This window comes from Mobula birostris, chromosome 5 (genome assembly GCF_030028105.1).
Source record: "Mobula birostris isolate sMobBir1 chromosome 5, sMobBir1.hap1, whole genome shotgun sequence".
Taxonomy (NCBI): Eukaryota; Metazoa; Chordata; class Chondrichthyes; order Myliobatiformes; family Myliobatidae; genus Mobula; species Mobula birostris.
The window spans coordinates 12,593,972-12,617,804 of record NC_092374.1 but is presented as its reverse complement, the minus strand read 5'-3'; the positions used below and the strand labels follow the sequence as shown (position 1 = coordinate 12,617,804).

The following is a 23,833-nucleotide window of genomic DNA, read 5'->3' as shown; positions in this document are numbered from 1 at the left end:
GATCTGAGGGGCAAATATATATCCCACAAAAGGGTCAGCACAGATAAGGTGGGCTGAAGGACGTGCTTTCATGCTGTATTCGACTATAAGGATGCAGCGGGTCTATGTAATGAGTTGCCACGGGAAGCGGAAGAGGTGGGTACAATTATAACATTTAAAAGACAACTGGACAAGCATGTAGATAGGAAAGGTTTAGACCAAGGTTCCCCAGCGTTTTTTATGCCATGGACCCCCATCATTAACCGAGGGATCCACGGGCCCCAGGCAGGGAACCCCTGCTCTCGAGGAAATGGACCAAATGCAGGAAAATGGGACCAGCTTAGATTTGCAACTTGGTCAGCACAGATGAGTTGGGCTGAAGGGCCTGTTTCTGAGACTCATCAATGTGTAGAGGGCTGGATGCACGTTAAGAAAAAAGAAACTTCTGGCAAACACATGAACACAGAGACCAAGTTCCAAACTTTAAATTCAGCCCAATTTAGAAAATTAGTCTAAATTATCCCAATTTAGGCAATTTAGGTTGGAATCTCTGCCACTGCTCATCTCCAGCAGCGCACAACAGACTCCAAATCTGAAGTCGAAGCATACTGCACATCCTGTGACAGTTCACTGTTAAGTATTGGGAGGGGTACATAATGGATAGGAAATAGAGGCAAACGACTCAGACAACTTGTACTCGACTTCTCCCAATTCTTGGGAATACCAGGTTCTTGGAACAGCTTCTTCCACTCTGCCGTCAGATTTCTGAATGGACAATGAACACTGCCTCACTATTTTTGCTCTCTTTTTGCACTACTTAATTAAATTTTACTGTATTTTTAAATTTATAGTATTTTTATGTATTGGCCTGTACTGCTGTCGTAAATTAGTCACAGCATGAAGGGTTACGAGAAGGCAGGAGAATGGGGTTGAGAGGGAAATGGATCAGCCATGATCAAATGGTGAAGCAGACTCAATGGGCTGAATGGCCTAATTCTGTTCCTATGTCTTTTGGTCTTAACACCAAATTTCACAACATATGTCAGTGATATTAGACCTGATTTCGATTCTGACATGTTACTGTAGAAATAGCTTTAAATTGGAATTAGCTTTTCAGGAAATTTTTCAGTAAAGATAAATTGAGAGAGTTGTCTTTGAAAAGCAGGATTTGTGGGAGGGAAAGGAGTTTCCCTTCCAAGCCAAACATCAATAGTTTCTTCTCCACCCCCACCATACGCTGCTCAACCCGCTGACTCCTTCCATAAGATTGTTGGTTAATGTTCATCCAGCCACTTGGTCAGAGGTTCCTGAGTTTCAGAAGGCCCACTGCCTGGTGTCCTGGTATGTATCGTGAGGTTGCTCGGTAGCATAGTGGTTAGCACAATGTTACTACAGTGCCAGCAATCTGGGTTCAATTCCCGTTGCTGTCCGTAAAGAGTTTGCACGTTGGGTGGGTTTCCTCCAAGAGCTCTGGTTTCCTCCCACATTCCAAAGACGTACAGGTTAGTAGGTTAACAATCACACGGGTATAATGGGGTGGTGCAGGCTCTTTGAGATGGAAGGGCTTGTTACTGTACTGTATCTCTTAACAAAAATGAGGGTATAAATGATTTGGTCTTAAATGTAGGGACCACAACTAACTGCTTGCAGACCCATGGTCTCGCAAGACTAACGGATGCCGCCACCACCAAAGTTGCCACAACTAGCCATGTGGTTGATAATGAAGTTCCGACAATTCACAAGTAGGTATGTTGCAACCTGAAGTGCAGATGCCTCACAGCATCAGTGACTTGGTTTCAGTCTTGACCTTGGGCGCAACCCCGTCGGGTTTGCACATTCTCCCTGTGACCTCTTGGATTTTCTCCCACGTCCCTAAGATGTGCAGGTCACAATCAGAATCAGGTTTAATATCTCTGGAGTATGTTGTGAAACTTGTTGTTTTGCAGCAGCAGTACATTGTAATACATAATAATAAAAACTATAAATTACAATAAGAAATATATACAGTGGAGTTAATTGGAACACATTGGGACAAGTACATTTTGGCCCAATCAAGCAGCAGCCCCAATTAGCCAAAGTTTCACGGAAATATTTTAAAAGGTATAAAAAAGACAAACTAAATTTAACTGAGAAACACATTATGTATTTAAATGAAATACAGACAATTAGAACACTATCAAGACTACTACAGTACTATACTGTATATAGAGGTGCCAGAGTGTCTCCTTGCAGCAGACCAGCTAGGAGCTCGAACACTGCTGTTTCTCCGCCTGGTGATACAACTTTTGCCAAGGTTTTGGTATAGCTGGACTCTATTGCTCTCAGTAGATGGTCTGGCACTCCGTAAGCTTTCAGGATCTTCAAGGTATCTTTGGTCAAGCTACCAAAGATCATGACAAGCTTGGTTTTACCATAAAACCAGGGTGAACCAAAAGGGTCAGACCAGTTACGCTCACAGATCTCGATTTTGCAGATGACATCGTCCTGCTCTCTGACCAGATGGAGGAAGCACAGCAGCTACTGACAAAAGTGGAAATTGAGTGCAATAAAGTTGGACTTCACCTAAATGCTAAAAAGACAGAGTACATGGCGTTCAACTGCGACGAAGGTACTCTCAAGACCGTAGAGAATGATACCATTAAGAAAGTCTTTGACTACAAGTACCTCAGGTCAAGAATGATGAGTTCAGAGAAGGACATAAAGATACAGAGTCGTTTGTGTGGAGGGCTATGAACGACATGAAGGAAATCTGGAAGTTGAACCTGACTAGAGGGCTTAAAAAGAGGATTTTCATAGCAGTCATAGAGTCCATTCTCACGTACGGGTGCGAGACGTGGACACTCACCAAGACGATGCGAAAGTCTCTAGATGGTTGCTATACACAAATGCTCCGGGTGGCTCTTGACGTGAGTTGGCAACAGCACATGACGAACGTTGAGCTCTATGACGACCTACCGATGCTCGCCACTAAAATCGAGGTGAGAAGACTGCAACTAGCAGGGCACTGTCTACGCCACCCCGAGCTACCTGCCAGCCTAGTCATCATATGGGAGCTCAAGCACGGGAGGATGAACCCTGGGCGCCCTCCCAAGACTATGGTCAACACGCTCCTAGAAGACAGCAGCGCGGCTAATGTAGATGAACTGAACACACTGATGAGGGAGAGGGAGAAGTGGAGAGTACGTCTTCGTGCCCGATGCCGGCCCCCTATAGGCCTGAGTCGACATAGTAGTAGTAGTAGTACAGTACTATAAAACTAAGCAACACACACAAAATGGTGGAGGGAACTCAGCAGGTAAGGCAGCATCTATGAAAATGAATAGACAGTCAACGTTGTGGGCCAAGACCCTTATTCAGCACTGAGAGGGAAGGGGAAAGATGCTTTAGTTCCTAATTGTTGATGATAGAGGAATTCACCCAAGCACACATTCTTTTAATTGACTATAAACAAACTGAAGCAGCTTAAACACCCTGTGTAGATAACGGACTACCTTCATACAATGCTGTCGATGATTGCATCATCCAAATCGTCATTTCCATTGTAACATTCAAGATGTTTGTCAATACCTTCAAATTCTTTGTAGTGCCTAACTTGTTAAAGGAGTGAAATTGTTTCATTTTCACTCTCAGACATTTTTGGCATCTCCAAGCCTGAATGCTTGAAACCACAGTGAGGAAAACAGTTTGGAATTGTCTTACCGCTTATTTCTTGCCAACTATCAGTGACAGAAGTCACTGCTTTTTGAACACAAGTGCACACAGCTGACACTATTTAAAATCTATTCACTTTAAGCACGGTGTGGTATCTAAATGCTACGCAAATGCACAAGACTGACACCAGTTAGAATCTGTTTGGCAACAGTTTCCTGCCCCATTTAAATGGCATAGTGTTCCAAATAAATGAAGGGAATCCTGGCTATTTTCTTGATTAATTTTTGTTCTTTAAGAATTGTCCCAAATGTGTGGCCACCCTGATTAACCGATAGCCCAATTAACCAGAAGCCACTGTATATAAAAATCAAACTAAATAACTGGTGCAAAAAGAGAGGAAAAGAAAATGGAAAACAAAGTAGTGAGGTAGTGCTCTTGTGTTCATTGTCCATTTAGAAATCTGATGGCATTGGGGCAGAAGCTGTTCCTGAAATATTGCGTGGGTGTCTTCACGCTCTTGTACCTTCTGCTTGAAAGCAGCAATGAGGAGAAGGTATGGGGGTCCTGGGTGAGGGGAGGGTCCTTATTGACATATATCTCACTTCTCTAGTGACCTAGGATGTCACGCTAGCATAATTCTTTACACCGATCAGGGTCCATTTGCCAACGCTGTCTGGAAGTTTGTACTTTCTCACCATGACCACATGGGTTTCCTCTGAGTGCCTCGGTTTCCTCCCACATGCCAAAGGCACACTGATGAGAGTTAGTAAGTTGTGGGCACGCTATTTGCCGCAAGAAGCGTGGTGATGCTTGCGGGCCGCCTCCCAGCACAACCCTTGGACTATTTGGTCATTGTATGTATTCACCATATTTCAATGTTCCCATGTGAATGTGACAAGCAAAGCTCATCTTTATCTGATTTCTAACCCAACTCCAGTGCTGCCTGGCTGGAGTCCACACCCTCTCCCCTTTACCACATTTGGTTCCCTCCGGGTGGTCCAGCCTCCCCCCAGAGAAGTACCGTAAATTACCCTGGTAGCAAAAATAAATCAATAGGGTGCTGGTGAGGCATGAGGGGTGGGGAGAAAGAGACAGAAGTTGCAGGGTACAAGGAAGTAGAGAATCGAAAGATGAGATTCTTCTCTTGGGGGCTGGTATGGACACAATGGGCCAAATGGTCTCCTTCATTGTTGTAGTAAGTACAGTTTGAGGCTGCAGCAAGATATCAATGATCTGGGTACATAGAACACTGAACTATGTATGGGCTGTATGGAACACAATGCTAAACTAAACAAAATCTTTCTGCCTGCATAGAATACTGAAAACATGAGTTGTAGAGTCCTTGAAAGTGAGTCTGTGTGTTGTAGAATCAGTTCAGAGTTTCAGTGAGTGAAGTCATCCACGCTGGTTCTGCAGCCTGATGGCTGAAGAGTAATCACCGTTCCTGAACCAGGTAGTGTGGAGCTTAAGGCTCCTGCATCTCCTTCCCGATGGTAGTAGTGAGAAAAGACAGTGGCCTGAATGATCGGAGTCCTTGGGGACGGACACCAGGGAAATGGTTGAATATTAAGAAGTGTATGGGAACAGAAGGATTATGGAGGGCTTCTCCTCATGTCCCTGAAGATCACTAGACAATCTACACTTCCCACTGTCTCAGGTAAATAGCCAACCTATTCGAGAACCTCTCCCACTTGGGACATTCTCTCTTCTCCCCTCTCCCATTGGACAAAAGTTACAAAAGCCTGAGAGTATAAACCACCAGATTCAAGCATAGCTTCTACCCCACTGCTATCTGATGCTTGAAACGACCCCTTACACACTTAAAAATACACACCCGAACTGTTGCTCTCCCAATCTACCTCGTAATGATCCTTGCATTTTACTTGTCTACCTGCACTGATTTCTCTGTAACGGCATTGCTATATTCTGCATTCTGTTTTCTTTGTATTACCTTGATTTAATTTTGTATAAAATAATCCGGATAGATGGCTTCTCAACGTATCACAGTAACAATACTAAGAAACCAATAACACGATATGAACTGGTAGGTAAGGTTGTCAATGAAAGCATCTTAGATCTCAGAAGCATCTTCTCATTCCTAACATCAGGAAGGAGGTACAGAAGCCTGAAGGCACACGTTCAATGATTCAGGAACAGCTTCTTCCTCTCTGCCATCCAATTTCTGAATGGACATTGAACCCATGAACACTACCTCAGTACTTCTTTTTTTACACTTCTTTAATTTAACTATATATTACTGAAATTCACTGTTTTTTCTCTCTTTTATCTTATTGCATTTCACTGCTGCCACAAAGTTAACAAATTTCACGACATATTGAACCTGATTTTGATACTTACTGAGGCAGACAACATAAGAGAGGGAGATCTGGTAAGGACTGTGTAAAACTGGGGTTTGACCACAGCTAGAGAGTTTAGGTCTCAGGAAGGACATGGTAACACTGGAAGGGGAACAGTGATAAACACGGACATTGAAAGAGTTGCATTATACTTAGATAGGATCTCGAGCCTGGGGTTGTTTTACTGGAATAAACAAGTTTGAAGCGAGGTTTAAATGAAGGGTACAACATTATGAGAAGCCTGAACAGGGTAGACAGAAATGACGGACTTCCCTCAGCAGATGGGTCAGTAACCAGGCAGCGCTTCCTGAATGGGGGTCAGCGACGGCCCACCTCACAGGGCGGGTTGAGGCAGAAATCCTTGGCCCATTTCTCTTGCCCTCTTCTCATTGCCACCATCAGGGAGGAGGTACAGAAGCCTGAGGATCTACACTCAACACCTCAGGAACAGCTTCTTCCTCATCGTCATTAGATTTCTGAGTGACCCATGGACTCATGAACACGGCCTCCCCAGTCCTTTTTCACACTATTTATTTATTTTTGTTTAATAATTTTTATCTATTGCTCTGTACTGCTGCCACAAAACAACAATTTCACCATATATGTCAGTGATAATAAAGCTTATTCTGATTCTGATTCTTATTGTACTTGGATCTGTAATCCACAGGGCCACGTCAGGAGAAAGGAGATGGTGTTAACCTAAGCTGCACTGGGCTGGATGGGTCTTTGCAGCGTGCCAGTCATTTCCTTTCCCAGATGTCATTTCTTTCTTCAGCAATACAGTGCAGAGTAGGTCCTTCTGGCCAATTGATCTGCACTGCCCCAGCAACCCCTGACAACCCCAGTTTAACCCTAACCTAATCACGGGACAATTCACAATGAGCAATTAACCTCCCCAGAATGTGTTTGGACCATGGGAGGAAATTGGAGCACCCAGGGAAAACCCACTCATTCCCTGGGGAGGATGTACAGACTCCTTACGCTGGTACTGAACTCTGAACTCCGATGCCCTGAGCTGTAATAGCATTGTGCTAACTGCTACGCCGCTGTGGCGCCCAAAATGTTTAACTATCTGCGAGATACCTTTGGTAAATTGGTAAACTGTGTCTTGATGAAGTGTCTCGGCCCAAAATGTCGACAGTCTACTCTTTTCCATAGATGCTGCCTGGCCTGCTGAGTCCCTGCAGCATTTTGTGTGTGAAGCTGGTGTTTTCATTGTCTAGTGTAGCGGAGTACAGTGTTTGTCCGTTTTCCCTGTGACCACGTGGCTTTCTTCCTGGTACTCTGGTTTCCTCCTGTGGTCCAAAGACTGTGGTTAATCGGTCATTGTAAGCTGGCCCATGATTGTTGTTGTTGTTGTTCCTTTTCGTGCCTTGTGGTGCATCAGCATTTTTGCTGTTTCCGTAGCATTAGGCTGTTTTTTTTACGAGACCAAGTCGCTAGTTTGATGCTCAAGCTAGTGTGGATGGAAAGCGTGCAAGGAGCCGGCCGGATTCGAACTCGGGACCGTTCACCTCGAAATCCGATACTGATGCCACTACGCCACCGGCCGTGTCCCATGATTACGATTATATCAGAGGATTGCTGAACAGTGTGGCTCGAAGTGACGGAAGGGCCTATTCTCACTGTATCTCAATAAATTAATAAAACCTTTGTTTTACATGTCGTCTATACAGATCATTTCATCACATCTGTGCGTTGAGGTAGTACAGGGGAAAAAACTATAACTATATGTAGAATAAAGTGTAACAGTGACAGGAAAAGTGCAATACTGTACAGGTAGACAATAAGGTGTATGATCTCGATGAGGTCGAGAGTCCATTCAATATCAGTGGGCTAGAAGGTGTCCCTGAACATGGTGGCATGTCACATGACTCAAGGAGAACTTTTGCGCTTTTGTATCTTCCCGATGGGACAGGAGAGAACAGAGAATACCTGGGATGTCTGGGGTCTTTGATTATGCTGGCTGCTTTACTGAGGCAGCGAGAAGCGTAGACAGATTGAAGTGGAGTGATTTGAAACCCTCACATACAACAAAGGTCCAATCATTTGCTTTCTTAATTCAGGAGCTATTAAACACTGGAAGACTAAAATTGTCCAACTGGTCTAGGATTTGGGTGTGTTTTTCACTCCAATTGTCTTGCGTGGAGAATGGAGAAGACAGATCTGCTAGGTGACCAATGGTGTAAGAGGTCCAGATGGACAGAAAGTTTCTGGAAATCAAGGCCTAAAGCGCGCCACAGTCGAAGGTCGGCAATCCTGGAGGTTGGGTTGGGCGAGATCCTGGACGGGAGGTTGTTGGCATGATGTCTGCAAGTCCAGGGTCAAGAAGTGGAAGGCTAGAGTAACCTGTCCTGGAGTGGGAAGTAAGAGAGTGTGTGAGTGTGTGTGTGTGTGTGTGTGTGTGTGTGTGTGTGTGTGTGTGTGTGTCTGTATGTGTGTGTGTGTGTGTGTGTGTGTGTGTGTGTGTCTGTATGTGTGTGTATGTGACTGTGTGTGTGTGTGTGTGTGTGTGTGTGTGTGTGTGTGTGTGTGAGACTGTGTGTGTGTGCCTCTGTGTGTGTGTCTGTGTGTATGAGACTGTGTGGGTGTGCCTGTGTGTGTGTCTGTGTGTATGTGTGTGTCTGTGTGTGTATGTGTGTGTGTCTGTGTGTGTATGTGTGTGTGTCTGTGTGTGTCTGTGTGTGTGTGTGTGTGTGTGTGTGTGTGTGTGTGTCTGTATGTGTGTGTGTCTGTGTGTTAGTTGTTGTTGCTTGCGTTCTTCTGCTGAACATTGTGGGCAGTGACACTTGCGGGCTCTGTCAGCTCACTCCTGTGTGTGATGGTTGTAAACGCAAACTGCACATTTCACTGTATGTTTCGATGTACATGTGATAAATAAATCCAAATCTGCAGGGCAAGTAAAATCACGTGAATAACCTTCTGGGAGTTCATCCAAGCAGAAGGGTGACAACCCAAACATTACAAAGAAATTGCTACTTGTTCTCGGGTGGGTAAAGGAAGCAATGAAGAGGGAGGTATAAAGCCAGCAGGAAAACCAGTGATCAAATGTCTGACACCTCAAGTGCAACTCCCACTGCAACTCTAGACCTTGCAAGATCCGTGAGTCTGTGGCCAGGAATGTGAAGCGACCTTTCTCACTCTCTTAGAGGATAGTCAGAACATCACAGAAATTTATGGAATAGAATTCCATAAATTCAGGCCATTCAACCTTCAGCTTTGCCTTCCAGTCTTTGTCAACCTGTGTGTATCGACCCCAGGACTCGCTGATCGCAGGTTTGACCTCCAAGGCTTGACCGACCCAACCTTCAGGATCGCTGGCATTCAACCACAGAGAGTTATGGCCTTGACTTCTGGACTTCTGTCCCCAGTGACCACCACCCATACGAACCTCCCCTCCCACTGGCCACCTAGCAGGTCTGTCTTCACCGCGCAAGACAATTGGAACCAAAAACACACCCAAATCCTCGTCCAGTTGGATAACTTCTATCTCCCAGAGTTTAATAGCTCCTGAGTTACGAAAGCAAATGATTGGACCTTTGTTGTATGTGAGGGTTTCATATTGTTCCACTTCAATCTGTCTACACTTCTCGCTGCCTCAGTAATCAAAGCCAGCATCATCAAAGACCCCCAGGCATTCTCTTTTCTCTCCACCACCAGGTTCAGGGACACCTTCTATCCCACTGATATAAGACTAGTGAATGGACTCCTGACCTCACAGTTTACCTCATGCACCTTATCATCTACCTGTATTGCACTTTTTCTGTCACTGTTACACTTTATCCTACATTCAGTCTTTTCTCTTTCACTACCTCAGTGCATTGATGTGGTGAATGATCTGTATAGACGTCATGCAAAAGTTTTTATTGTACTTTCGCACCCGGGACAATAATAACCCAGTTTACCAATTTAACAAACCTCATTGATTGTAAAACGTTTTGGAATATTCTGAGGAAGAAAATGTCTGGCACTCTGTAATTTTTGGTTTCTTCTTGCTAACTTTAGACAAATAAGTGGTTGAGGAAAAAGTTAACAAAAACATACAATTTGGTTCTAGCCTGGAGACTTGGTGGTATTCCCTGGAATTGAGCTGTTTTATGGAAGGACTTTGTCTTGTAATATCTCAGCTACCAACATCGGATATGCTTGGGGTGGAGGAGAGTGAGAGGAGGAGGGAAGGCAGGACCCTGGGGATTCCTGCGGACAGGGCATCTCAGCTTGGCCTGTTGTGTCACCTGCTGCACGGGGCAGTGGGGTGTGTTGTTTCCCGGTTGCCTGTGGTACTGTGTCTGGCTGTGCCTCACGGTGCCTGTTTGCCCAGCTGCTGCAGTAGAGAGCTAACGAGTTGGGCAGCCATGTCGGTAACGTGCAGCCCTTGGTATCATTGTCGACTGAGGCTGCTGAGGTCACGCACCTTCACTGCTCCTGTCTGTCACTGTAAAGTCTGAAAACGCACACACACACACACACACACACACATCAACAATCACACCCACACCAACATTCACACAGGCACAAACACACACAGCATTCACACACACACACACACACACACACGTGCAGTATAAGGCACTGGTCAGACTGCACTTGCATTATTGTGAGCAGTTTAGGGCTCCTTATCCAAGAAAGGATGTGTTTGCCACTGGAGTGGGTCCATAGGAGGTTCATGGGGATGATCCTGGGTATGAAAGTGTTAACATATGAGGAGCATTTGATGGCTCTGAGCGTGTAACATTGGAATTTAGATGGGGAGATCTCACTGAAACTCATCAGCCATTGAAAGGCCAGATAGAGTGAACACGGAGAAGATGGTTCCAATAATGGAAGAGTCTAAGACCAGAGAGCACAGCCTCAGAATAGAGGGAAATCCATTTGGAAGAGAGATAAGGAATTTCTTTAATCAGAAGGTGGTGAGTCTGTGGAATTCACTGAGGTTGATAGGTTCTTGATTAGTCAGGGTGTCAAAAATTATGGAGAATGGGATTGAGGGGGATAATAAATCAGCCATGATGGAATGACAGAGCAGACTCGATGGGACAAATGGCCTAATTCTGCTCCTACGCCTTATGGTCTTACCTACACAAATACATGGATGCAGAGGCAAACTGAGGCACACACTCTCAAACACACTTACACAAATAAAGATGGGCATCCATGCTCAGACCCACAGATGTAATCAGGAGGGCATGCACTTCACATACAGATGGGGGGGGGGGGAAACGATCCACAAACAGGCAGAACACTTGACGCTCTGCTAATAAGGAAAGACTCGGCAGCTTAATTAAGTTGCTATGTCAATTATCCGAATCTGATTGACCATACACAAATTGAGTTGCTGAACAGGAAAAGCCACCATTCTCACTTATCTACTGTGCTCCATGCCAGTAAGGAATCTGTCAGTAAACTGACTATTTAGCAACTTGCTGACATTTGCTGAGTAAACAGGCTTTGAAAGCCCAAGGGTCAGTGAATATTAACAAGCCCTGCCCATAATCATATACAGGTGTCCAAATAGCAGCCAAGATGTGGGGTTGAGATTGCAAAGGGAGCTGGAAAAGGCAGGTAATAAGATTAATGACATAATTGTCATGGGGGGACATCAATATGCAAGGGGATTGGTAAAATCATTTAATTCCTCTTCCCATTCCCATTCTGATATGTCCATCCATGGCCTCCTCACTGTCATGATGAGGCCACACACAGGTTAGAGGGACAACACCTTATATTCCGTCTGGGTAGCCTCCAACCTGATGGCATGAACATCGATTTCTCAAACTTCTGGTAATGTCCACCCCCCCCCCCATCCATTTCCCATCCCCTTTTCCCTCTCTCACCTCGTTTTGCCAATCAACTTCCCAGCTCTTTACTTCATCCCTCCCCCTCCAGGTTTCACCTACCAGCGGGTGCTTCTCTCTCCCCTCCCCCCAGCTTTTAAACTCCTTTTAAACCTTTTCTACTCCTCAACTTTTTTTCTCCAGTCCTACAAAAGGGTATCAGCCAGAAACATCGACTGTACTTTTTTCCATAGATGCTGCCTGGCCTGCTGAGTTCCTCCAGCGTTTTGTGTATACTGCTTGGATTTCCAGCATCTGCAGATTTTCTCTTGTTTGTTGCTAGAACCAGGTTGGTGTTGGATCGCAAGAAAGGGAATTTGTTGAATGCCTACGAGATGGCTTTTTAGAGCAGCTTGTGCTTGAGCCTACTCAGGTAAAGGCCATATTAGATCGCGTGTTGTGTATTAGGGAGCTTAACGTAAAGGAACCCTTAGGAGGCAGTGATCATAATATGATTGAATTCATACTACAATCTGAGAGGGAGAAGCATAAATCACAATGGAATAAAGGGAATTACAGAGGCATGAGAGAGCTTGCCCATGTGGATTGGAGGAGGATACTGGCGGGGATGACGGCCAAGTAGCTGAAGTTTCCGGGAATAGCTCACAAGGAGCAGGATAGATATGTCCCACAGAGGAAGAAGTTCTCAAATGGCAGGGGTAGGCAACCGTGGCTGACAAGGGCAGTTAAGGACTGCATAGAAGCCAAAGAACGGCCATATAAGGTAGCAAAAGTGAATGGGAAGTTGGATGAATTGGGAAGCTTCTAAAATCCAACAAAAGGCAACTAAAAAAACTGTAAGAAGGAAAACGATGAAATATGAGGGCAGACTAGCCAATAATATAAAGCAGGATGGCCTAATTCTGCTCCTATGTCTTATGGTCTTATAGAACTTTACTGGTGCTTTTGATGGGCTAACAACGCACCTCGATCGAGCCACTTGGAGTGCCAGGCACAAAGCACTGCAGGAACTCAGCAGGTCAGGCAGCATCTGTTTCTTCAGTGCTTTGTGTGTTGCTCCAGATTCCAGCATCTACACTCTGGTATCTCCATTTGAAGTATTACATATTTCTTAAAGTTTTCCCATAACTACTCCACTCACTATAAACTGGTGAAGGTTGATAGGTTTTTGAGGATAGGAGGGCTTCCACTCTATCTTGCCAATAACTGTTTTGGAAGACCGGTATTCCAAGATGGTTCCTCAGGACTGGCAGAGATGGTGGGGATACGTTCCCACTGACGACTAAACACTCTCAATGATGCATGTCTCAAATAGCCTCGGACAACAAAGTCCAGCTCCTGGCCTTCACGTGTGGCTTAGCTACTAAGCCCAGAGAAACTGTTTCCACTGACAGGAGAATAGGCAAAGGTGGGTTACTCGTGCCTTAAAACCAGTCACTTTGGACAGATGGGGCTTATCAGTTGTGGTTGGCAGCTTATCTAGGAGCAGGAAAACTCTGATCTCAATCTTCTGCTGCCTTGGGGCTGTACCCACTTACGGGGAAGGCCTCGGAAGTAAACCCTGAGGGAAATTCCAGAGCTGGAGTCCCTAAGGCAGCTCTGTTGAGTTCAATGCCGACTGGTAACTTCGGCAATGGTGCTGGTGCCAAACTGTATCAGTCTCTGCGGTTCCTTTGGGTTTATCAGCTGCATGGAGAGGGAGAGCCTGCTGTACGGGCAACAGCTTAACCTCTGTATCATACTGCCCTGGGTTGCATTTCAAACATAAGACAGCTAGGAAACAATATCCATGGTTGACCCTGACCAATGGAGAGTCTCACAATCCAAGGTACCTAGACAATTCCACCCATTTCACAATGCCCACAGTGAAAAAAACATTCCATAATTCCTTCTGGGCAAGCATCTTATTTTCACCATGGATGACCGGTCCCCATACACCACTATCCCCCACCAGGAAGATCTCAAAGCTTTCTGGCCCCTGGACCCCGGACCCCGGACCCAACCAGTTCCCCTCCATCACCCTCTCCTCCGTCTGGTGGAACTTGTCCTCACTCTCAGTAATTTCTCCTCCCACTTCCATCAGACAAAAGGTGTAGCCATGGGCACTTGCAAGGGTCCCAGATATGCCTGCCTTTTTGTCGGCTATGTGGAACAGTCTATGTTCAAAGCCTACACTGGTTTCACTCCCCACCTTTTCCTACACTACATTGACGACTGCATCGGTGCTGATTCCTGGACCCATGCGGAGCTCGTCGCTTCATCAACTTTGCTTCCAATTTCCGCCCTGCCCTCAAATTTCCCTGGTCCATTTCCAACACCTCCCTCCCCTTACCCGATCTCCCTGTCTCTACCTCTGGAGACAGCTTATATATTGATCTCTATTATAAACCCACTGGCTCTCACATCTACCTGGACTGTACCTCTTCCCACCCTGTTACTTGTAAAAATACCACCCCCTTCTCTCAATTCCTTCATCTCTGCTGCAACTGCTCTTAGTATGAAGCTTTTCATTCCAGAACTAAGGAGATGTCCTCTTTCTTCAAAGAAAGGGGACTCCCGTCCTCACCATCAATGCAGCCCTCTACTGCATCTCTTCCATTTTGTGCACATCAGCTCTTGCCCCGTCCTCCTGCCACCCTACCAGAGATACGGTTCCTCTCATCCTCACCTACCACCCCACCAGCCTCCATGTCCAGCACCTAATTCTTTGTAACTTCCACCATCTCCAATGTTAATCCACCACCCAGCACATATTTCCCTCCACCCCACCTTTTGCTTTCCACAGGGATCGCTCCCTAAGCAACTCTCTTGTCCGTTCATCCCGCCCCACTGATCTCCCTCCTGGCACTTATCCTTGCAAGCGGAACAAGTGCTACACCTGCCCTACACCTCCTCCTTCACTACCATTCAGGGCCCCAAACAGTCCTTCCAGGTGAGGCAAAACTTCAGCTTTGAGACTATTACGGTCATCTACTGTATCCAGTGCTCCCAGTGTGGCCTCCTGCATATCGTTGAGACCCAACATAGATTGGGAGACCACTTCGCCAAGCACTTGCCCTCTACCAGAAAAAGTGGGATCTCCCAGTGGCCACCCATTTTAATTTCACTTCCCATTCCATTCCGATATGTCAGTCCACGGCCTCCTCTACTGTCACGATGAGGCCACACTCAAGTTGAAGGAGCAACACCTTAATTTCATCTGAATAGCTTCCAACCTGATGGCATGAACATTTCTCAAACTTGTGGTAACACCCCCTCTCTCCTTCACCATTCCCCACCCCCCTTTCCATCTCTCACCATATCTCCTTACTTGTCCATCACCTCCCTCTGGTGCTCCTCCCCCTTTTCTTTCCTCCATGATCTTCTGTCCTCTCCAATAAGATTCCCCCTTCTCTCAACTTCACCTTCCCCTGCCCCTCCCAGTTTCCCCTATCACCTTGTGGTTCTTCCTCCTCTCCCCCCACCTTGTTATAGAGCTCGACGTTCATCATGTGCTGTTGCCAACTCATGTCAAGAGCCATCTAGAGCATTCGTGTATAGCAACCATCTGGAGACTTTTGCATCGTCTTGGTGAGTGTCCACATCTGGCATCCGTACGTGAGAATGGACTCTATGACTGCTATGAAAATCTTTTTTTGAAGCCCTCTGGTCAGGTTCGACTTCCAGATTTCCTTCATGTCGTTCATAGCCCTCCACACCAGCACCTTCCGTATCTTTATGTCCTTCTCCGAACCCATAAAAAGTAGTGCAAAAAGAGAGCAAAATAACGAGGCTGTTCCAACATCTGATGGCAGAGAAGAAAATGTTCCAAAAACATTAAGTGTGCATTTTCGGGCTCTTGTACCTCCTCATCGATGGTCTTAATGAGAAGAGAGCGTGCTCTGGTTCCGTGGCCCAATGACGGATGCTGCCTTCTTGAGGCATTGCCTTTGGGCGATCTGATCAGGACCGGGTCACCCATTTCAAGATTGACTGAGAAAGCAACCAACCTGTGCAGGTGAATGCAGATCCTAGTTCAGAACCACCTGTGCTGTCAGGTTCCTGACCAGGGTGTGCCACTGCATGGCGGAGGGCAGGGTGAAGGAAGGAGAGAGGACAGCTATGTTGGTAAACAGGTGGTCATCGGAAGCAGAGGAGTAGATACATGACTACTTCGAGTCTGTGCACTACGTCATGTTCAAGGACTCAGAGGACCTGAATGAATACACCACGGTCCTCACAGACATTTTATAGACACTCAAGGAACACAAGTAACTCCACAAAATCATTCAGAGTCTTCCACAACCGGAAGCCCTGGATGAATGAGGGGGAGAGGGAGAGTGGTGGAAGAAGAGAAGGAGAGGGAATGAGAGGGAGAGGGTAAGGGGGGGTAATAGAAGAGGGTGAGCAAGGGTGGATAGAGAGGGGGAAGAGTGGTGGGGGGGAGAAAAGAGGGGAGCAACGGCGGAGAGAGGATGGAAGGGAGAAGAGAGGAGAGAGGTGGGAGGAGAGAAGAGGAGGAGGGGGTGGAAAGAGGGGGAGGAGTGGGGTGTGTGAGAGGGGGAGGGAGAGGTGGGGGAGAGAAGGTGGAGGGAAGGAGAGAAGGGGGGAAGAAAGGAGAAAGGGGAGGAGAGGTGGGAGGAGAGAAGAGGAGGAGAGGAGGGAGAAAGGGAGGAGGAGAGGAGGGAGAAGGGGGGAGGAGAGGAGAAGAGGGAGAAAGGGGAAGAGGTGGGGGAGAGAGGGTGGAGGGGAGGTAAGGAGAGGAGTTTTGAGGGAGGGGGTGTGGGAGGAGAGGGCTGAGGAGATGGGTGGGAGCGAGGGGGAGAAGGGGTAGAGGGGTGAAGAAAGGAGGAGGGGAGAAGGAGAGAGGGAACAGAAATGAACAAGAGCACAGCAGCTATGATATGAGGGCAGTGAGAGAGTGAGATGATAGACAAAGAAGCATACAAATTAGAGAAATGCAGGGTTGTAGGAAACAGTCAGCCTGTGTTCATTGAAAGAGAAAAGATGAGTCAATACAGAGAAGACCCTGGGTTGATGAAATGCACATTTCTGGAACAAACAAGACAGTGTTTGCTATTCTGCAGCTTACATTTCTCTTAGGGACTCTTTGGAATGTATTTGGCTCCATGAATTTCCAGCAGGGGTATTCGTGAAGTTCACAACCGTGAGATCTGTTTAATTATTTCCTTGTTGACACCAGCTCCAGGCAGCTGCCCTGCTCTCCGAGGGTGAAGTGTTCACGTTCTGCTTTCTCCCTCTCTGAATTGGGGGGGGCGATATTGGAGCCACCATTTATACCCACGCAAATACACCTTTCTACTTGCATTCAGCACAGAATGGTTCCCATTCGTCATTGGCCAAGCCCTCAATACCGGTAGTCAACTCCATCCCTAGAGAGCTCAAACAATTGCTTTTGTGTGTTATTTCAATGGCAAGCTAATTACACTGATCATTTCTGGTGGTCCCAACCCTCCTCAGCCCAGAGGTGCTGAAACAGGAAATATTCCAGAAAGTTGTCACAAAGGAGACTGACACTGGTGATTCAAAAGGGGCTGAGATGATAACAGGGTACAACAATGCCGCTGGAATTGTATGGCAAAGATTACAGAATAAATCTATATATCCATAAGATATAGGGGCAGAATTTGGCCATTTGGTCCATCGAGTCTGCTCTGCAATTCGGTGAAACTGTAGTGAACAAGGGGGGCTATGAGAGGTTCAAAGGTTCATTTTATTATCAAAGCATGTATGCAGAATACAACTCTGAGATTTGTCTTCTCCAGGTAGCCATAAAATACAGAAAAACCATGGCAATGGTTGAATAGAAAAGGCATCAACCCCCCCCACATGAAAAAGAAAAAGTAACAAAACTTGCAAACTCCAAAGCTTCCCAACCCCTCTCTCGCACAAAAACAGATCACCCATCCAGACACAGTAGCTAAAACATCAAACTCCTAACCCCCAAGCCCTTCCCACGCAAAACAGCGACAATAACATCAAACCCACAGCCCCCCTCTCGCACAGGAAAATCTAACAGATTGCTTGCATGGAGAAACACCAACAAGAGCAGCAGACCCCCAAATCCCCGACTCCCTCCTCGCCCAAAATCAGCAACATATCGCCTACCCGCCAATCGGCAACAAGAAAGAAAACACAGAGCATCTGAAGGAGACCAATCTAAACCACAGTCCACACCGATAATCACATACATCTTGGAAGTTCGAAAACATCCTCCATCAGCATCGGGGAGAGCGACAGCTCGAAACTCAGTCCTTCCGTGGGGAACGACCACCGACTTGCGGACCCGCTCTGTGTGTATCTGCACTGCCAGGCCGTTAAGCCATTTGCTGTGCCAGGTAACATTACGAATTCCATTTCCCAATCCCATGCCGACATCTACATCTACCGGCACTCTCAGATCAGAGAAGCAACACCTCATGATCCGTATTGGTATCCTCCAACCCGGCAGCACAAACATTGATTTCTCTAACTTCCGGTGATTTCCCCCCGCCCCTTACCATCCTCCCCCTTCTCTCTTTACCCATCCATCATTCTGATCACCCTCTCAACTCTTCACTTGAATCTTCGAATATTGAAACACCAGTGTTTGGGAGAATGCTATTCCCAAATTCAGTTTTTCATTGTACAACCGTTACCGGTTTGCTGTGGGAGTTTCTGAGGTTCAGAAAGTTGAATTGGTCATTGGTATTAGTTCATTATTGTCCCATATTCTGAGAGGCAATGAAAAGGTTTAGTGCCATGCTGACTGATCATTTCCCCTCCCCCCAACATGTTTTCTTCTCCCATTCTGGTGACCCAGAGGGCATGACTTAAGGATTGAAGGGTGCCCATTCAGAACAGAGATGCGGAGAAATTTTTTTTAGCCAGAGGGTGGTGAATCTGTGGAATTTGTTGCCACGGTCGGCAGTGGAGGCCAAGTCATTGGGTGTATTTAGGGCAGAGATTGATAGGTACCTGAGTAGCCAGGGCATCAAAGGTTATGGTGAGAAGGCGGGAGAGTAGGACTAAATGGGAGAATGGATCAGCTCATGATAAAATGGCAGAGCAAACTCGATGGGCCGAATGGCCAACTTCTGCTCCTTTGTCTTATGGACCCTCGCGTCCCTTCTCTTCCCCTCCCCTGGCCCCTCATGACCTGCCTATCACATCCCTCTGGTTCCCCTCCTCCTTCCCTTTCTCCCATGATTCACTCTCCTCTCCTGTCAGATTCTTTATTCAGCCCCTTGCCCCTTCCACCTATCACCTCCCAGCTTCTTACTTCATCCCTCCTCTCCACCCATCCACCTTCCCCCACTCCTGGGTTCACCTGTAACCTGCCAGCGTGTCCTGCTATCTTCCTATTCAGAGAGCAGGAAACTTTTCTTAACAACAACATCAGTGTTGTGTTATCCATCCTTTATTGCCCCTAAACTGAAGTGCAATCAAAAGTCAGCTATACCGATAGTTCTGTAGGTACACGTAGGCCAGACCACATTAGCACTGCAGATTTCCTCTCCTGAGCGACATTAGTGAACCAGATATATTCTTTTGGCAGTCTGCTACTTAAAGGATTACAATTAAAGGAAACAATTTTTTTTTAATTGAATCTATTTAATTACATGAATTAATATTCTCCTTGGTGGGATTTAACTCAGGACAGTCCCAGTCCTGGCTGAGAAAGGAAGAGGGCTGGCCATGGGGCTAGCAGCCTCATCCTGTAAAATCCCAGAGCTACAGAAATGCCAACAGAAGCTGCAAAGACCTCACCCCTGGGAGAGGAAGGAAAATCTGAAAACTCCAAGGACATGGCCTCTGGCGAGCTGTTGTAGGCAGCCTGTGCCACAGTAAAGGCTGATTTATACATCTGCGTCAAATCGACACCGTAGGTACGGCATCGCCGCGAACCCTACGCAGAGCCTACGTGGATCCCTACGCTGTAGCCTGACGTGCACCTTTCCCAAAATGTAACTACGTGTCGCGGCAACGCAGACTGCAACAACTGTGATTGGTCCACTTGGTAACATCGCATTTCCTCCTACGCTGCAATAGCTTCCCATTGGGCGACTGAAGGGCAGGGAAGGAACTCTGGCTGCAATGCTTTCCATAAAGCTTTACAGACCTCCGAAATTATGGAGGACACATTTCGCTTTTATGAAAAAAGACACTCGCTTTAAACTTGTTTACCCCGAGAAAGACTACCATGACCATGAAGCCTTGTGCGGGCAGGTGTGTGCGCATGGGCAATGTGCCCAAATTGCAGAGCCACGCAGACACACCAACGCACAAGTACCCAATGCACAAGTAAAAATGCTCACAATGCGCGTAGCCCACTTGCGTAGGTTACGGCGTCCATTTGATGCACAAGTATAAATCAGGGAAGGGTGATGGTAGTTAAGTAAGTTGGGGGGATTTGAACTCACATTTCAGGATCATTGGCCACTGACCCAGTACACGTGGCCAGCCAGAGTCTGTTTCCCAGGCCATGAAATGCAAATACAAGGGGACATTATTTTAAGGTGATTGTTGGAAAGTTTAGGAGAGAGTGTTTGTGCATGGAACGTGCTGCCAGGGGCAGTGGTAGAGACAGATACGTTAGGGAAGTTTAAGAGACTCTTAGGTAGGATGATAGTAAAATAGAGGGCTACGTGGGAGGGAAAGGTGAGGTTGATCGTAGAGTAGGTTAAAAGGTCGGAACAGCACCGAGAGAAAAAGGGCCTGTACTGTTCTATGTTCTAGGTACCACCATTCTCTGCTGTCAACCAACACTTACATTACGAATTCTTGGTAACTTTACAATGTTTTAGGAGCTTACCGTACACAAGCTAACTGCTACTTCCCGACAGAACAAAGGTAACTACACTCATATTTAATATGGTCACTGTTAAAGTGCTTTGGGATGTCTGGAAGTTGTGAGATACTCTATGTGAATACAGTTTCTTTCAATGTCTACCTCCTCACCCACTACTATTAATCCCTCCCTTACCAGTAATTCTCTCTTCTCCCCTTTCCCATTAGGCAGGCAGAAGATATAAAAGACAGAACATGGACAGAACATTTTTGAATTTTTTCCATTTAGAGAATTAGCCTTTATTACTTCTGCCGAAGTGCACAACAATGCACTTCCCTACAGTATATTCCATCTGCCACTTTGCCCATTCCCCCAATCTGTCCAAATCCTTCTTCTGACACCTTGTTTCCTTAACACTACCTGCCCCTCCACCTATCTTTGTATCCTCTGCAAACCTGGCCACAGAACCATCAATTCCTTCATGCAAATAATCTACATATAACCTGAAAAAAGTGGTCCCAACACCAGCCCCCTGCGGTATACCACTAGTCACTGGCAGCCACTATTTGCCTCTTGCCAGTCAGTCAATCTTCTATCCATGCTAGTACTTTTCCCGTAATACCATGGACTCTTATCTTGTCAGCTGCCTCATGTATGGCACTTTGTCAAAGGTCTACTAAAATTAAAAAATAAACATTGATTCTCCTTTGTCTATCCTGCCTATTATTTCCTCAAAGAATTCCAACAGATTTGTCAGGCAAGATTTCCCCTGTAGAAAGCCACGCTGACTTTGGCCTATTTTATCATGTGCCTCCAAGTACCCTGAAACCTCATCCTTAATAATAGACTCCAACATCTTTCCAACCACTGAAGACAGGCTAACTGGCATGTAATTTGCTTTCTTCTGCCTCCCTCCCTTCTTAAAGTGTAGTGACATTTGCAATTTTCCAGTCCTCAGGAACCATTCCAGAATCCAGTGATTCTTGAAAGATCATTACTAATGCCTCCACAATCTCTTCAGGAACCTCTTTCAGAACCCTGGGGTGTAGTCCATCTGGTCCAGGTGATTTATCTACCTTCAGACTTTTTAGTTTCCTAAGCACCTTTTCCTTGTTATAGCAACGACAGTCACTTGTGCCCCCACACACTCTCACATTTCTGGTATTCTTCTAGTAACTTGCAGAGTGAAGAATGACATTAAATATTTATTCAGTTCATCCACCATTTCTCTGCCCTCCATTACTACCTCTTAAGCATCGTTTTCCAGTGATCCAATATCCACTCCTGTATCTCATTTACTCTTTGTATAGCTGAAAAAAACTTATGGTATTCTCTTTTATATTATTGACTAGCTTCATATTTCATCTTTTCTCTATTTATAGATTTTTAATTGTCTTGTTTTTTTTAAACCTACAAATCCTCCATCTTCCCAGTAATTTCTGCTGTATTATATGCCCTCTCTTTAGCTTTTATGCTGTTCTTGACATCCCTTGTCAGCCATAGTTGCCTCATCTTCTCTTGAGAACACTTCTTCATCTTAGGCAGGTATCTTTCTCGTGCCTTCCAAATCTCCTCCAGAAACACAAACCATTGCTGTTCTGCCATTATTCCTGTTAGTGTCCCCTTTTAATCAATTTTGGTCAGCTCCTATCTCATGCCTCTGTAACTCTCTTTACTCCACTGTAATACTGATATATCCTATTTTACTTCTCCTTCTCAAACTGCAGGGTAAATTCTATCATATTATGAACATTTTCTCTTAAGGGTTCCTTTACCTTAAGCCTGCTAATCAAATCTGGGTCATTACACAACACTCAATCCAGATTTACCTTTCCCGTAGTGGGATCAACCACTGACTGCTCTAAATAGCATTCTACAAATTCCCTCTCTTAGGATCCAGCACCAACCCAATTTTCCCAATCTACTTGCATATTGAAATCCCCCTTAATTATCAAGACATTACCTTTTTGACAGGCATTTTCCTTCACTTTTTGTAATTTGTAGCCCAGATCCTGGTTACTGTTCGGAGGCCTGCATATAACTCTCATCAAAGTCCTTTTATTCTTGCAGTTTCTTAAATCTACTAACAATGATTCTACATTTTCTGATCCCATGTCACCTTTGGGGGGACTTTGGGGTTCTTACGTTTATGTGTCATTCATTCTTTGGGGCACTTCCCTGTTTTCCTGGATGTTTGCGAAGAAAAAGCATTTCAGGATGTATATTGTCAGACATCCCACCCTGCAAAAACTCATTTCAGGGAGGTAGCACCATCAATTTGCGGGAGGCTTCCGGGAGAGTTGGTATGTCTGCAATAGAGTAGCCCCTTAGCAGCTAGCCAGCTAGTTTAAATAACGTTAGCTATGCTAATAAACGAATGACACCTGTTAAACTCACCTCAACATGTCTTTTAGTCTTAACCCACCACGGGCAATAGTCACTGTTACGAACAGTGCAGCGAGCAACACTGTCATTATTTTAACCCCTATTAGGCAGGAGTGCACTTTAGTGTAGTCTGGGGTGACCTACATTTTATTTTTCTTTGGAGCACTCTGCAATGGCGCGCGCTTGCTCACGCGCTCTCTCTCCCTCTCTCTCTCTCTCTCGTGGTCACTCGCGCACTCTCAAGTGCTCTTGCTTGCTTTCTCTCTCGCTCGCTCTCTCTCCCTCTCTTGCTTGCTTTCGCTCTCACTCGCGCGGTCTCTCTTGCTTTTCTCTCGCTTGCTCTCAAAAAAATTGATTTCCGTGATATTGTATATAATTTGCGGGCATCAGGGAGCCACTATTAATATGCGGGAGACTCCCGGAAGTTCCGGGAGAGGTGGGATGTCTGTATTGTATACATTTGTCTGACATTAAACTGGACCTTTGAACATTTGAACCTCTTTCTAAGGATTCAATTTCATTTTTTTACAAACAAGCAACTCCAACCCCTCTGTCTACTTGCCTGTCCTTTTGATACAATGTGTATCCTTGGATGTTAACCTCCCAACTATGATCTTCTTCCAGCCAGAGGATCATACCTGCCAACCTCTAACTGTGCTACAAGATCACCTACCTTATTCCATATACTGTGCACATTCAAACATAACATAACCTCTCTTGTATTCATCACCCCTTTTGATGTTGGCCCTCTGTTACACTTTAACTCATCCCAAAGACTACAATTTTGTTCTATCATCTGCCTGTCCTTCCTGACATTCTCACTGCATCTAGTTGTATACCAACTGCCCCATTCTCAGCCCTATCACTCCATTTCCCACTCCCCTGCCAAATTTATT

At 45.8% G+C, this 23,833-nt stretch overlaps 1 protein-coding gene across 3 annotated transcripts in view; it reads right to left on the bottom strand.

The window, feature by feature from the left end:
- palld (palladin, cytoskeletal associated protein) overlaps nucleotides 1-23,833 on the bottom strand; it is a 446,071-nt gene that overhangs the window by 302,516 nt on the left and 119,722 nt on the right. The gene's annotated exons all lie outside the window — the stretch shown is intronic.